At 46.4% G+C, this 14970-nt stretch overlaps 1 pseudogene; it reads right to left on the bottom strand.

Moving 5' to 3' along the window:
- Nucleotides 1-2111: 2111 nt before the first annotated feature.
- The window catches only part of LOC134369081 (histone-lysine N-methyltransferase PRDM7-like), a 31263-nt pseudogene continuing 18404 nt past the window's right edge, over nucleotides 2112-14970 (bottom strand).

Below are 14970 nucleotides of genomic sequence, written 5' to 3'. Positions count from 1 at the left end.
AGCATCACTGGAGGTGGTCCGTTCTGTTCTTCCTGGTTGTGTCATGAGTGCATGCTCAGTAGGCAGTGCTGTTCATCATTGTCACCCCAGGAGGGTCATTGTAGCAGTCACCTTGATACTTTGTGAACAGGTGGGAATTCCTAAAGCGGTCTTAGGTTAATCTGTAACTTTTACAATTATAGTAAACAAGCCTTGGGAAGGGTTTTTTCCACTCAGGAAATATCTGTTTCCTGTCTTATGTCAGTCTGTTTTGTCAGGGCAGCCCATGGGGTAATCATTTGCCCGGAGGGGTCTCATGACTGAGGAGTGGAAAAGTAACGAAGTGTCTTCTGCAGGGAAAATGGAGTCAGTTTGGTTGCAGGCTTAGCCTTACTCAGTTTCAAGAGAGGTTTAGTGACTTAGCTCACGTGGTCAGGACCCGACAGAAACGAGGCCTCTCTCTGCAGCACACACACTCTGGGGTGCTGTGCTGCGCTTCCTTAGACTCCCTGGAAAAATGTGATTCCTCAGTGCACCCTCAGTGTGCAGGAGCGTGAGTGTGGAGATAAAACCCGTTTCAACCATCTTAAGCAAATGGGCACAAGGCGGAGGAGTATTGGATATGTTGGGGAAGGAATGAAGGACCAAGCCCAGGAGCGAGAGACAGACCTGGCCACAGAGATAGCTGGGTGCGGACTGGATGCACTGGGCTTTGTCTCCTCTCCCCGCTGCACCCTCGGAGGAAGAACTGGCTCTTCTCCCATCACAGAGCATGTGCCACACCTCACAGTCTGTGACGAGGTAGATTGATTTAGCTAATGCCATTTTTACTGTTCAAAAAGTGTCCTTGTTTGAACCCACCCCCCAACACCTATGGTGAAAATTGAAGTTTAAAAATTGTCCTGTTCTTACACAAATTTTAAATTCTGCCTGCCTTTGCTGTTTCCCGCCTATGCTGTCCCTGACTAATAAAACCAAGAGCTGTTTCTGGATGTATCTAGACAACCTGAGGAGGAAACCGCTCTGTGGAAGTTTTTGCTGTCCCTAAGTGATTAACTGGCTTGTCTTGGCTTCTGTAGCCAGCTTGCAGGAGGCCTCAAAAAACCCCCTCCCTCCTCAAACTAGGAGGAAACGTGTGTGACTATATGATAACTTTAAGTGTGTGACTATATGATTTTCTTGCCTGTGTGACAATGTGCCTTTAAAAGACCCTTTCAATTTAAACTCAGGGCTCTTCTCATACCAGAATATCTGGAGAGACAGTTGCCGGTAAAGACCCCCTTTTACAATTCTCAGTTGGACGTTCTGGTTCCTTTTCTGTGCGACAGCCTCACCACAAGTCCAGCTGCGGAGAGACTGGGATCCAGGGTGGTCAGATTCCCAAGTGGCAGATGTCCACTGGCTGCCGCCAGCCCAGCACTGCGGGAGTTGGTGTTTAGTGGGTGCAGAGTCTCAGTCTGGGAGATGAGAGAGTTCTGGAGAGGGACAGTGGTGATGTTTGCACAGCAGTGTGAACGTGCTCAATACCCCTGACCTGGACACTTAGATGGTCAAGATGGTCAGTTCTATGTTACGAATGTTTCACCACAATAAAGATTATTCCTTAGAGAGAGATACTGACGGGTGCACTGAGAGATGGGCTTAGATGGGGCCCACTTGTGTTGGGCCCCAACCTTAAGCCATGCAGCTTGCGTGGCGCCGTGGCTGGGCGCTCGCAGGCGTCAGTGGCATGGCCAGGGAGGTCAGTCCCCAGCCCAGGATGGCGCAGGCAGCAGAAAGGCGTCCTGGCGAGGGATCATCCCGGGGCTGTCCAGGGCCAGGGGACCCTCGGGCTGCAGCAGCGAGTAGGACTAATGGTCCCAGAAGGAGCGCGGCTGTGAGGGCGTCGTGTCCATCCATACTCGGGTGGCCAAACGGCAGAGAGCAGGTGTCCGCGAGAGCCCTCTTGACCCGCGGGCGGAGCGGCGGACCCCGGGTCGCGGTGCGTGCGGCCCGTCTCTGGACCCTGCGGGCCGGGTCCACACAGCTGTGGGGTGGCGAAGCCTGGAGCCCGGGAGCCCGGGACCCTGGGCCGCAGCCACACCGCATAGTGAGCCCCGGGGACGTGTGCCAGGCGCGGTCGGGGGCGGGAGTCAGGACGGGGAGGGAGCCAAGGAGCGACAGGGGCAACCGGGGCGCCGCCCAGGGCCATGCTCTGCCAGAGACTGCGCGACGGCCGCCGTGAGCCTCCCAGCGCCCGGGCACCGCCGCGCGCCCCGGGCCACCTGCTCCCCGGGGCCCAGCAGCCGCGCAGCTACCCCAGTCCAACGCCCCGCTCTCTGCCGGCGCCACCCCGCCCACCCGCCACACCCGTCACCGCTCGGCTCCACTCGGTCCCATCCGCCACCGCTTGGCTCCACCCGCCACCGCTCGACTTCACTCGCCACCGTCCGGCTCCTCTTGGTCCCATCCGCCAGCATTCGGCTCAGATGGCAGCCTGAGGGTGGGGTGCAGGTGTAGGTCCTGCAGAGCGACAGCTGAGGGGCAGGTGTTGGTGCAGCAGAGTGACAGCTGGGGTGCAGGTGTAGAAAGTGGGCAGCTGGCAGACGGGAGGTTTGCCCCTACTTTAGGTGGTTCCCGAGTGTCCACCTTCTGACTGCATCCTTCACCCTCTCCGCGAGCCAGACGGAGCCTCTCAGCAGGTGGGAAGCCGAGCGTGCAGGGCGTCAGCAGTCCAGGGGATCTGCCATCACCGGACAGGGGCTACCTCAGCAGAGCTTGAGCCACGACGCCAGGTGTAGTGGATCGAATCATGCCCCCCGCCAACTCATTGCAGCTTGAATTGTGTCCCCCAAGTTTTATGAATTAGAAACTTAGGGAGGTCAAGATGGCGGAAGAGGAGAGGTGCCTGCCGCTTTTCCGCCACCAGTAGAAGCAGCCTGAGGCCCGCGCCGGATGCAGCTGTAGCAGAGTCAGCGCAAAGGAACGGCTTCGAAAGGGTGTCTTTACCCTGCCGAGGACCGGGAATCTTCCCCCAACGCAAGCAAGGGACCCCCCGGTTCGCCGCAGCCCGCGTCTCAGCCGTAGCCGCAGAAGTGGAAACATGGAGGCATGAACAGCGTGTGTCACCCCAGGCTGCAGCGGTGACCACAGCTTCTGACCCCCACCCCCCGCCTCCACCTGCCCGTCCCTGGAGCTGGAAGCAATTCAACTGGCGGCCGAGAAAGGGAGACGTCCAGTGGGAGAGGCAGAATTTCCATGGAGACCACATGCCCTGCAGGGCCGCCACTGCGTGATCCAACTGGTAGGCTTCACAGCTGCCACCCAGCTTCATTCCCAGCTCAGCCCAGTGCATACAAAGCGGGGAGACGTCTGGCAGGGGAGGCGGGAACTCCACAGGGTCCACGCTGCTGCTGCACAATCCAGCAGCAGGTAGTCTTCACCACCGCCACCCGGCTCCATCCCAAGCCCCGCCTAGCGCACACAGGGCAGGGAGACATCCTGCAGGGGAAGGGGAAGCTCTGCAGAGACCACACGCTCTGCGGTGCCTCGGTGCATCCCAGCAGCCCGGAACAGAGCACACAGGAACAGGGAGTCACTGAGGTAGCGATACCAAATTGGCAACCACAGCAACATCTTAGTCAGTCAATAGTGCCAAACCTGTGGACTGTGAAACCCCCTGCCACAATGAATAAACAACAAAGAAAAGATAGAAATACAAAAAATCAAGAAAGTACACCACCAAAAGATAATAAATCTCAAGCTCTAGATCCTATAGAACAAGAAGCCCTTGAAGTGACTGACAAGGAATTTCAAGTGATAATTCTGAGGAAACTGAATGAGATACAAGAAAACTCAGCTAGACATCATGATGAAATGAGGAAAAGTATACAGGACCTGAAAGAGGAAATGTACAAGGAAATCAATGCCCTGAAAAAAAATGTAGCAGAACTTGCCGAACTGAAGAAGTTATTCAGGGAAATAAAAAACACAACGGAGAGCTTAACCAACAGGCTTGTGGAACTTGAAGAGAGAACCTCTGAACTTGAAGATGGGCTGTTTGAAATAACACAAGCAGTCAAAAAAAAAAAAAAGAAAAAGAAAAGAAAAAGAAAGAAAGAAAGAAAAAAGAATCAAAGGCATTGAAGAAAATCTGAGAGAGATATCAGATAACCTTAAGCGCTCAAATATCCGACTCATGGGTATTCCAGAAGGGGTGGAAAAAGGAAATTGCATTGAAAACATATTCAACAAAATAGTGGCAGAAATCTTCCCAGGTATAGGAAAAATCACAGATCTTCAGATCCAGGAAGCTCAACGATCTCCAAATGTATTCAACTCAAAAAGGCCTTCTCCAAGACACGTTATAGTCAAATTGGCAAAACTCAAAGACATAGAGAGAATCTTAAAAGCTGCAAGAGAGAAGCATCAAATCATCTATAAGGGAGCCCCAATCAGACTAACATCAGACTTTTCATCACAAACCCTAAAAGCCAGAAAGGAAAGGGATGATATATTCAAAACACTAAAAGAGAGATTGCCAGCCAAGAATACTCTACCCTGCAAGGCTATCCTTCCGAAATAAAGGGCAAATAATATATTTCTCAGATAAACATAAACTGCGGGAGTTCACCACCACACGACCACCCTTACAAGAAATTCTCAAGGGAGTACTGGGTTTGGTTCCTGAAAAATAACTACCACTGCCGTAAAAACCCAAGAAAAATCTAAAGCCACTAGTATAATACAAATGGCATTCATGAAGAGAAAACAAACAAACAAAAAGGCTATCTGCAACCTAAGGAACCAACAAACACAGAAAACAAACAGTAAATCAGAAAGCAAGGAACAAAAGACACTGAAGCCAACCAAACAACAATCAACAAAATGCTAGGAATAAACCAACACTATTCAATAACAACTCATAATGTAAAAGGCTTAAATTCCCCAATCAAAAGACACAGACTTGCTGACTGGATTAAAAAGGAGGACCCAACTATACGCTGCCTTCAAGACACCCACCTCACCTATAAAGACTCACATAGACTAAGAGTGAAAGGATGGGAAAAGATTTACCATGCAAACAGAAAAGAAAAACGAGCTGGAGTAGCTATTCTTATATCTGACAAAGTAGACTTTAAACTAAAAACCATAAAAAGAGACGACGAGGGAACTATATAATGATAAAAGGACTGATCCATCAAGAAGACATAACAATCATAAATATGTACGCACCCAATGTTGGAGCAGCCAGATTTATAAAACAAACTCTATTAGAACTAAAGAAGGAAATAGACACTACTACCATAATAGCAGGGGACCTGAACACCCCACTGTCAATATAGGACAGATCATCTAGGCAAAGAATCAGCAGAGAAACACAAGATCTAAAAAATACTCTAGACCAGTTGGACTTGGCAGATATCTACAGAACATTCCACCCAACAACCTCAGAATATTCATTCTTCTCATCAGCACATGGATCATTCTCCAGGATAGATCACATATTGGGTCATAAATCAAGTCTCAACAAATTCAAAAAAATTGGAATTATCCCATGTATCTTGTCAGACCATAATGGATTAAAACTAGAAATCAATAACAAACAAAATTCTGGAAACTACACAAACACATGGAAATTAAACCGCATTCTACTTAATGACATATGGGTCCAAGAAGAAATCAAGCAGGAAATCAAAACATTTATTGAAACTAATGAAAATAATGATACATCATTATTATTATCCCAAAACCTGTGGGATACTGCAAAAGCGGTATTAAGGGGGAAATTTATTGCATTAAATGCTCACCTCAGAAGAATGGAAAGATGGCAAGTGAACAACCTAACACTTCACCTTAAAGATCTAGAAAATCAAGAACGATCCAAACCTAAAGTTAGCAGACGGAAAGAAATCATTAAGATCAGAGCAGAACTTAAAGAAATTGAAACCCAAAAAACAATACAAAAGATCAATGAATCAAAAAGTTGGTTTTTTGAAAAGAAAAATAAAATTGACAAACCATTAGCATGGCTAAAAAAAAAAAAAAAAAAAAAAAAGGAAGAGAGAAGATTCAGATAACAAAAATTAGAAATGAAAAAGGAGATATTACAACTGATTCATCTGGAATACAAGGAATCATTCAAGACTACTATAAACAACTATACACCAACAAGTTTGAAAATCTGGAGGAAATGGATAAATTTCTGAACACACACCAGCTCCCAAAACTGAGCCATGAAGATACAGAAAATCTGAACAGACCAATAACAATAAAGGAGATTGAAGCAGTTAGCAGAAAGCTCCCAACAAAGAAAAGCCCAGGACCAGATGGATTCACAGCAGAATTTTACCAAACATTCAAAGAGGAATTGACACAATTCTTTACAGACTATTCCAAAAGATTGAAACAGACGCAAGTCTCCCTAACTCTTTCTATGAAGCAAACATCATCCTGATATCAAAACCAGGTAAAGACATAACCAGAAAAGAAAACAACAGGCCGATATCCTTGATGAATATAGATGCAAAAATCCTCACTAAAATACTAGCAAACAGAATACAGCAACACATACGTAAAATTATTAACTACAATCAAGTGGGATTCATCCAGGGATGAAAGGTTGGTTCAACTTATGCAAATCAATAAATGTGATACACCATATTAATAAAATCAAACACAAGGACCATATGATCATCTCTGTAGATGCTGAAAAAACATTTGATAAAATTCAACACTCATTCATGACAAAGACCCTCTATAAGTTAGGTATAGAGGGAAAGCATCTCAAAATAATTAAAGCCATATATAATAAACCCACTGCCAATATCATCCTGAATAGGGAAAAGCTGAAAGCTGTTCCTTTAAGAACAGGAACTAGACAAGGATGCCCACTCTCACCACTCCTATTCAACATAGTGTTGGAAGTACTAGCCAGAGCAATCAGAGAAGAGAAGGAAATAAAGGGCATCCAGATTGGAAAAGGTGAAGTCAAACTGTCCCTGTTTGCAGATGACATGACCCTATATATCGAACAGCCTAAAGCCTCTACAAAAAAAAAAAAAAAAAAAAAAAAGTCTTGGAGGTGATAAATGACTTCAGCACAGTAGCAGGATACAAAATCAACACACAAAAATTAGTAGCATTTCTATTCTCCAATAGTGAACATGCAGAAAGAGAAATCAAGAAAGCCTGCCCATTTACAACAGCCACCAAAAAAAATAAAATACTTAGGAATTGAGTTAACCAAGGATGTGAAAAATCTCTATAATGAGAACTACAAACCACTGCTGAGAGAAATTAGAGAGGATACAAGAAGATGGAAAGATATCCCATGCTCTTGGATTGGAAGAATCAACATAGTGAAAATGTCCATACTACCCAAAATGATATACAAATTTAATGCAATCCCCATCAAAAGTCCAATGACATTTTTCTCAGAAATGGAAAGAACTATCCAGAAATTTATGTGGAATAACAAAAGACCACGCATAGCCAAAGCAACGCTGAGCAAAAAAAATAAAGCTGGAGGCATAACACCACCTGACTTTAAACTATACTACAAAGCTATAATAACCAAAACAGTATGGCACTGGCATAAAAACAGACACACTGATCAATGGATTAGAATTGAGAATCCAGAAATCAACCCACACACCTACAGCTATCTGACCTTTGACACAGGCATCGAGCCTATACTCTGGGGAAGAGACTGCCTCTTTAGCAAATGGTGCTGGGAGAACTCGATATCAATATGCAGGAGAATGAAACTAGACCCACAGCTTTCACCATACACTAAAGTCAACTCAAAATTCATTAAAGAATTAAATACACACCCTGAAACAATAAAACTTCTTAAAGAAAACATAGGAGAGACACTTCAGGAAATAGGACTGGACACAGACTTCATGAATACGACCCCCAAAGCACGGGCAACCAAAGGAAAAATAAACAAATGGGATTATATCAAACTAAAGAGCTTCTGCACAGCAAAAGAAACAATTAACAGAGTTAAAAGACAACCAACAGAGTGGGAGAAAATATTTGCAAAATATACATCTGACAAAGGATTAATATCCAGAATATACAAGGAACTCAAACAACTTTACAAGAAAAAAACAAGCAACCCAATTAAAAAATGGGCAAAAGAGCTAAGTAGGCATTTCTCTAAGGAAGATATACAAATGGCCAACAGACATATAAAAAAATGCTCAACATCACTCAGCATCCGGGAAATGCAAATCAAAACTACACTGAGATACCATCTCACCCCAGTTAGGATGGCTAAAATCCAAAAGACTCTGAACAATAAATGCTGGCGAGGTTGCGGAGAAAAAGGAACTCTCATACATTTTTGGTGGGACTGCAAAATGGTGCAGCCTCTATGGAAAATGGTATGGAGGTTCCTCAAACAATTCCAGATAGATCTTCCATATGACCCAGCTATCCCACTGCTGGGAATATACCCAGAGGGATGGAAATCACCAAGTCGAAGGTATACCTGTTCCCCAATGTTCATCGCAGCACTCTTTACAATAGCCAAGAGTTGGAACCAGCCCAAATGTCCATCATCGGATGAGTGGATACGGAAAATGCAGTATATCCACACAATGGAATACTACTCTGCTATAAAAAGGAATGAAATAGTGCCATTTGCAACAACATGGATGGACCTTGAGAGAATTATATTAAGTGAAACAAGTCAGGCACAGAAAGAGAAATACCACATGTTCTCACTTATTGGTGGGAGCTAAAAATAGATAAATAAATTCACACACACACACACACACACACACACACACAAGCAAAAAAAAAAAAAAAAAACGGCGTGGGGGGGAGATAAAATAGCTATAATTCCTTGAAGTTGATACGATGAGCAAACAGAAAGGACATTGTTGGGAGGGAGAGGGGAGAGAGAGGAGGGAGGGAGTTTTCAGTAATGGGCCACAATTATCAACAACATTGTATATTGACAAAATAAAATTAACAAAATAAATAAATAAATAAATAAACTTAGCCCCCACTCTGACTGTTAAGAGGGTGGGAAATCCTATTATGGTAATTGAAAGTTGGAACCTTAAAGAGGTGACTGGATTGTAGGACCATGCAGTAGTGAATGGATTAAAAATGGTGCTCAGGGGCGTGTTTCTGAGGGCTTTAAAAGAAGAGGAGAGCCTGACTGTCTCTCTCTCTCTCTGTCTTGCTTCCTCCCACCATGTGATCTGCTGGTACCCGCCAGCTGCTGCTGCTTTTCCTCCATGAGTAGAAGCAGCCGGAGGCCTGCGCCAGATGCAGCTGTCCCAGAATCCTAAGCCAAATAAAACTCTTTCCATTATAAATTACCCAGTCTCAGGTATTCTGTTACAGCAACACAAAAATGGGCTAATACACCAGGGTCTGTGACTAAATTTTGCCACAGACTGGCTGAGTTCTTGGATAATTTGCCAAGAAATGGAGACTTTTATGTAAGTGTGCTTATGTACAAATACATATACACCTCTATATATCTCTCTCACTGTATAAATATCTCACTATATATCTCTCACTGTGTATCTCTCATTATATAAAAACCTTACTATTTATTTATTTCATTATGTATCTCTCACTGTATAATCCTCTCATTATACGCATATCTCACTATATAAACATCTCACTATAAAAATATCTCATTATATATCTCACTATATAAATATCTCAGCATATCTCACTTTACATCTCTCACTGTATATCTCTCATTATACACACAATTGAACTCTCTTCTCTCATGTACTTTTCCATCTATCACAATATTATCGATGTCACTGGCTGCAAGAAGCAGCAATCACTGGCTGCTTCTGACCTTAATTGGGTCGACACACATGGAGTTTAGGACAAGGTCAGGCCGATGTCCTCAGTGTCAGCTCTCTGCAGGTCATCAGCTGGGGGACACTTGGGTTACTTCTGAGATGTGCTGACCATTCCTGCCCATCTCCGGGCACCATGGGTACATTGCTGAGGGTCAGATTGGACAACGGGTAGATTGTGGTGACAAGATCCACCCAGGGGAATGTGGGTGCCCAGACACCTCAATCCCAACACCTGGCATGGTCCAGTGACTGCCATCCCTGGCTGCACTGCAGACACTCTCAGGATGCTTCTTTTTCATTCTGGCTAGTTGATTTGAAATTCTTATGTGGTCGTCATAGGGTTCAGGGCTACCTGTGATCCAGGTGGAGGCCCCTTCTCAGTCTGGCTTCCACTCTCATCTACTGAAAGGAAACAAGCAATGTAGACAGCAAGATGCAGACAGAAGTTTTGAGAAATGGTTCCAGGTCCAGAGCTGTGTGGCCCCCCATCCCCACCCCAACACCCCAGGGCTCTGTGAACCCATGGGGGTGGGTTCGTTCTGTTGATGGGAACTGTAGGGACAGAGACGCCAGTATTGCACGGGTTAATGTTAGGATTATGCCTCGAGGTTTAGGGCTGGATATCATGGTTGTGGTCAGGGTTGGTTCTCAGGTAACCTCAAACCCTTCCTTAACTTGAAAGGGCTGAGGCCAGTGTTTCCTGTACTCAGTTGCATTTTTCTAGGATCCCAATTTGCTCCAGCACTTGTTTAAAATTCCCCATATTACCTTGTAATATGTCCAGTGCAGTCAGTCTCCAGCACGTTGTTTCAATCCTGTAACCCTCAACAGGCAGGTGGATGTTTCGTCAACCTTTGATTTCCTTCCTCAGCATTCTGAGCACATCAGGACAGCCACGACACATCTGCAGGGATTACTTTTAGCACTTTTCTTAGAGGACTTAAATGCTGTTTTCGAGACTCTGGGTTTCATCACAACTTCATTGCTTGTGATGCACTTGCCAACTCCAGGTCAGCCTGTTGTTTTTCTGTGAACTCACCAACTCTCTCTCTCTCAACAGCAGAATCTGATCAGAAATTGGCTCCCACGTCCAATGCTGTATGCCAGTCACAGCCCTGAGGGAAAGAGGTCTTCAAGTTTGAACCTGTGGGCTGCCCACCTAGCTCCCTGGAGCTGTGCCTGGACAGGGCCTTGAGACCTATGGGGCCTCCATGTTGGGCAGTGCCCCCAATGCTCAGAGCCCACCCGGCACAGGATCAGTAGCTTTCTCCCCAGTGCCCACCGGCCTCTCACTGAAGACACACTCAGTCTGTGCAGAGACATGGTTTTCTTCTCTGTGTGAGGATTCACTCCCAGAAGGGACCAGGGGCAGAAGGAGGAGCAGAGGAGGGGGCACCATCCCCATCTCCCCCCTGCTCCTCTGTGGAACCCTGGCCCTGGACACCAGCCTTTTATACCCCATCCCAAGCTCCCCAGCTTCAGACAGGTCACAGTGGAGTCCCCAAAATGTTACTCCCATGACTCCATCCATCTACCACCTCCTAGAGCATTCTCCTCCTGGGTATCTGCCCAGGCAGATTTGTCCCATGACTCCTTCCCTTCTCCAGGCCCCGCCTCCCTCTCCCCAATTCCAGAGACTTCATTTTACAGGTAGAACGTTTGGGTCTGGGGGAGATGACCTACCCAGGAGCATATGCAAATTATATGTCGGGCAGCCTCAGACCAAGACCGCAGTGGTCTCCTCCCACCCCCCTCACGCTGTTTCCAGGAGCTGGAGGATCAGGGACCAAGAGCCCACAGCTGGGGAGGGCTCTGTGATTACAGGGTTTGGGCCCACCCCACCACCGAAGCCTTGCTCTGTAAACATGCCCCAGATCCTGGGGCTGCAATTGCCCCCTCTGCTATGATGCCTGATACCCAGCCTAAGACTGGACCCATAGAGAAGGGGTTGGGGGCTCGGGGAACTGGTTTCCTGACTCCTTTTCCTTGTCTCTTGAGTTCCCACTCACGTCCCTGCCTGGCTTCTGCCTCTAAGGCTACAGAGATCAGAGGAAACAGGAAAGGCCAAGGGGGTGCTGGTGGAGGCGGGCCCCTCCTGGCCCATCTCAGTCTCCATGTCCTCCCCTGGTTCTCTCCCTGGGCCCAGGAGGTGATTTAAGCAGGGCTTGGTTCCCATGAGACCCAGCTGAGAGTCCAAGTTCTCCGTGGCCTCCTGGACTCTCCCACCTTTGGGACTGAGAACAAGGTACACAGCCTGCACTGTAGCTTTGTCTGGGGATGATGTTTATTGGAACAGGAGGCCAGAAGGACATGGAGGGGAGCCAAGTGGGACATGGAGGGGATCCGCACCCGTCCACAGACCATGAACCCTTAAGGAACCCCTGCCTCCCACATTTTCTGCCTCATCTCTGGTCATGAAAATGGAGGGTGTGTTTGATCGGTCACATCTGTCTCTACACTCCTGGGGAATATGAGAGGTCAAGAGAAGTTCTCTGAAGTTCCCTCAGTGCTGGGTTGTGGAGGTGTGTGGTGGCCACACACTCTCTGTTGAGATGTGGTTTTACTGCTGACTCACTTGCCCTTCCTGCAAACATAGGGCTTCTCCCCTGTGTGTGTCCTCTGGTGTCGCATGAGGTGTGACTTACAGCCAAAGCCTCTCCCACACTCCCTGCAAACATAGGGCTTCTCCCCTGTGTGTGTCCTCTGGTGTCAGATGAGGCCTGACTTGTTACTGAAGCCTCTCCCACACTCTCCACACTTGACTTTTGCAATTCTTGAGATTCTTACCCCCACAGATAACTTGCCTGTGTTCTCTGGATTCACCTTCTGGCCTGTTCTGGACTCTTCTTCCATCTCACTCTCCCTAGAACTCCCCATTTGGCCTTTGGGCGGGCTGGAAAATGTGCTTGAAATCCTCCTGTGCCTTGTCCTCTTATATAAGGGTTGGACCTTTCTTTGGCCTCTTGACCTTCGGCCTCATCATTCCAGCTGTGTGGATCCGGATGTTGCTGCTCCTGATTCTGACCCACTGCACAGAGATCTCCTGGCTGGAGATGTTCTCTTGCAGATGTCTCTGGGAAGGTTGGAGAGGAGTGATTGTGTTCCACATGTTGCCTGTGGAATTTCTGACTGGAGAAGGCCAGAGGGCATGAAGAACAAGGGTGGATCTCTGGCTTTGGTTCCACTGAAAGAAGAAGGTTTTGGTCAGGGGAGGTGTAGACAACTGGGCCATCTGCTTTGTTGTATGGTAAGGCCTGCTCCACTAATCATTCCTCATGTGTTAATACAAGCTGTCTCCCACCGAGCATTCCTTTACAGTCTATTTTTCATTCTGTTTTTGTTTACTACATCTTCCTCAGAAATCTAGAAAGCCCACATCAAAGGCCTTGTCTATGGATCAGCCAAACCAGGGACCTTCAATAGCATCAGAGGCAGCTTCAGGCTTTGTACAGAAGGAACTGCAGTGACTTCCCCCCCACACACACTACAATTATCTTCTAGGTCATATCATATCCTCTTCTCTCCATAATCTCTGGGTATTTTTCCTGATAGAGCATCTGCAGCTATTTTATTCTACTGAGAAATAATAACTCTGGATTACATAGATGGTGATAGAGTTTGGATGTGTTGTCCCCCCAAAACTCATGTGAAAATCTGATCCCCAATATGGCAGTGTTGGGAGCTGTTTGAATCATGGGGGCAGATCCCTCATGAATGAATTACTGTTCTCCCCGGAAGGTGGCAGTAATGAGTGAGTTCTCACTCTATTAGTTTCCATGAGGGCTGGTTGCTTAAAAGACCCTAGCACCTCCCCCATCTCTTTCTCTTGCTTCCTCTTGCCGCTTGTACCCGCCAGCTGCCTACCACTTTCCACCATGAGTAGAAGCAGCCTGAGGCTCATGCCAGGTGCAGCTGTCCCAGAATCATAAGCTAAATAAAACTCTGTTCTTTATAAATTATCCAGTCTCAGGTATTGTGTTATAGCAACACGAAAAGGGGCTATTATGGATGGACTCATCCTTAGTGACTTTTCTTATGAGGGGAAAAGGATCTAGTAAGTCAGGAACCACTTCGTCTGGAGATGCACAAATGTAGAAGGCAGTGTAGAGTTAAAGAGCATGTGTAAGTACACCTGAGTTTGAGTCTCCCCAGTCAAAGACATCTAATTGAGGACTCTTGTGTACCTGGTTCTCCATCAGGAAGTGGGATTCAGAGTGGTCCAGGCCCCCTTGAGTAAAGGACTCTGGTTCCTGCTGCCTAAACTAGATTATGGATTGCTTCCATCTCAGTGTCCACAAATCATAAAATAAAAATATGTTCTTCCTTGGGTGACACATCAAGTATTCCTACTTGAGGTATTTCATTCAGTCTTAACACATTTCAAATTTAATAGGAAGTTCTGTTTCAATTGTATCCCTAATCAGACTTCTTTCCTCCTGACTCCCATCTTTATCCAACCCACCATCCTCTCTTACCTGGAGACTGATGTGGCGTCTGAGGGGATTACACACTGCAGATTATTTTCTGAAAATTAACTCAAAGTCCACAATTGTTTCCATCTCAGGAAAATCCCCAGTGTCTTGGCAGGTATCATGGGCACTACATGTCCAGGCTTCTGTGTATCTCTCTGACCTCTGCTCTCTTCTCTGCTTCCTTCACCTGGGTGGTCTCAGCCATTCCTCAAACACCCTCACTCTCTCCCGCCTCAGAGCTGTTGCACGAGCTGCTCCTTCTGCCTGGAGACATTTGAGCACAACTCTGAACCTCTCAAATGTTATGTCCTGAGAGGAACCTTCCCTCATGTTCCCTGCCATACCCTCCCTCCCCTCATGATGATCTCTAGGCACTTTTCTGGCTTAGTTTTCTTGAAAGCATGAATGAGTATCTCATTTTATGCACATGCCTGTGTGTGTCTGCGTGTTTCCCTAACTCACATGTCAGCTGCTCAATAGCACTTATTCTGATCATTTTGTTCTATCCATATTTCCTGTTCCTCAAACATTGTCTGGCACAGAGTAAGAATTCACATGACAACTAATTGAAATAATGAATGAATGAAAAACAACATATGTATGTTATTTAGAAATACGGAAGAAATTAAGAAATAATTAAAAGAGCCAGAAGAAACTGCCTTGTTGAAACAGCCGGTAGGTGCTTGAGAACTTGT

Source organism: Cynocephalus volans, unplaced genomic scaffold (assembly GCF_027409185.1).
Source record: "Cynocephalus volans isolate mCynVol1 unplaced genomic scaffold, mCynVol1.pri scaffold_35, whole genome shotgun sequence".
NCBI classification, from domain to species: domain Eukaryota; kingdom Metazoa; phylum Chordata; class Mammalia; order Dermoptera; family Cynocephalidae; genus Cynocephalus; species Cynocephalus volans.
Note: the sequence above shows the minus strand (reverse complement) of the source record. Positions and strands in the feature narration are given on the sequence as shown.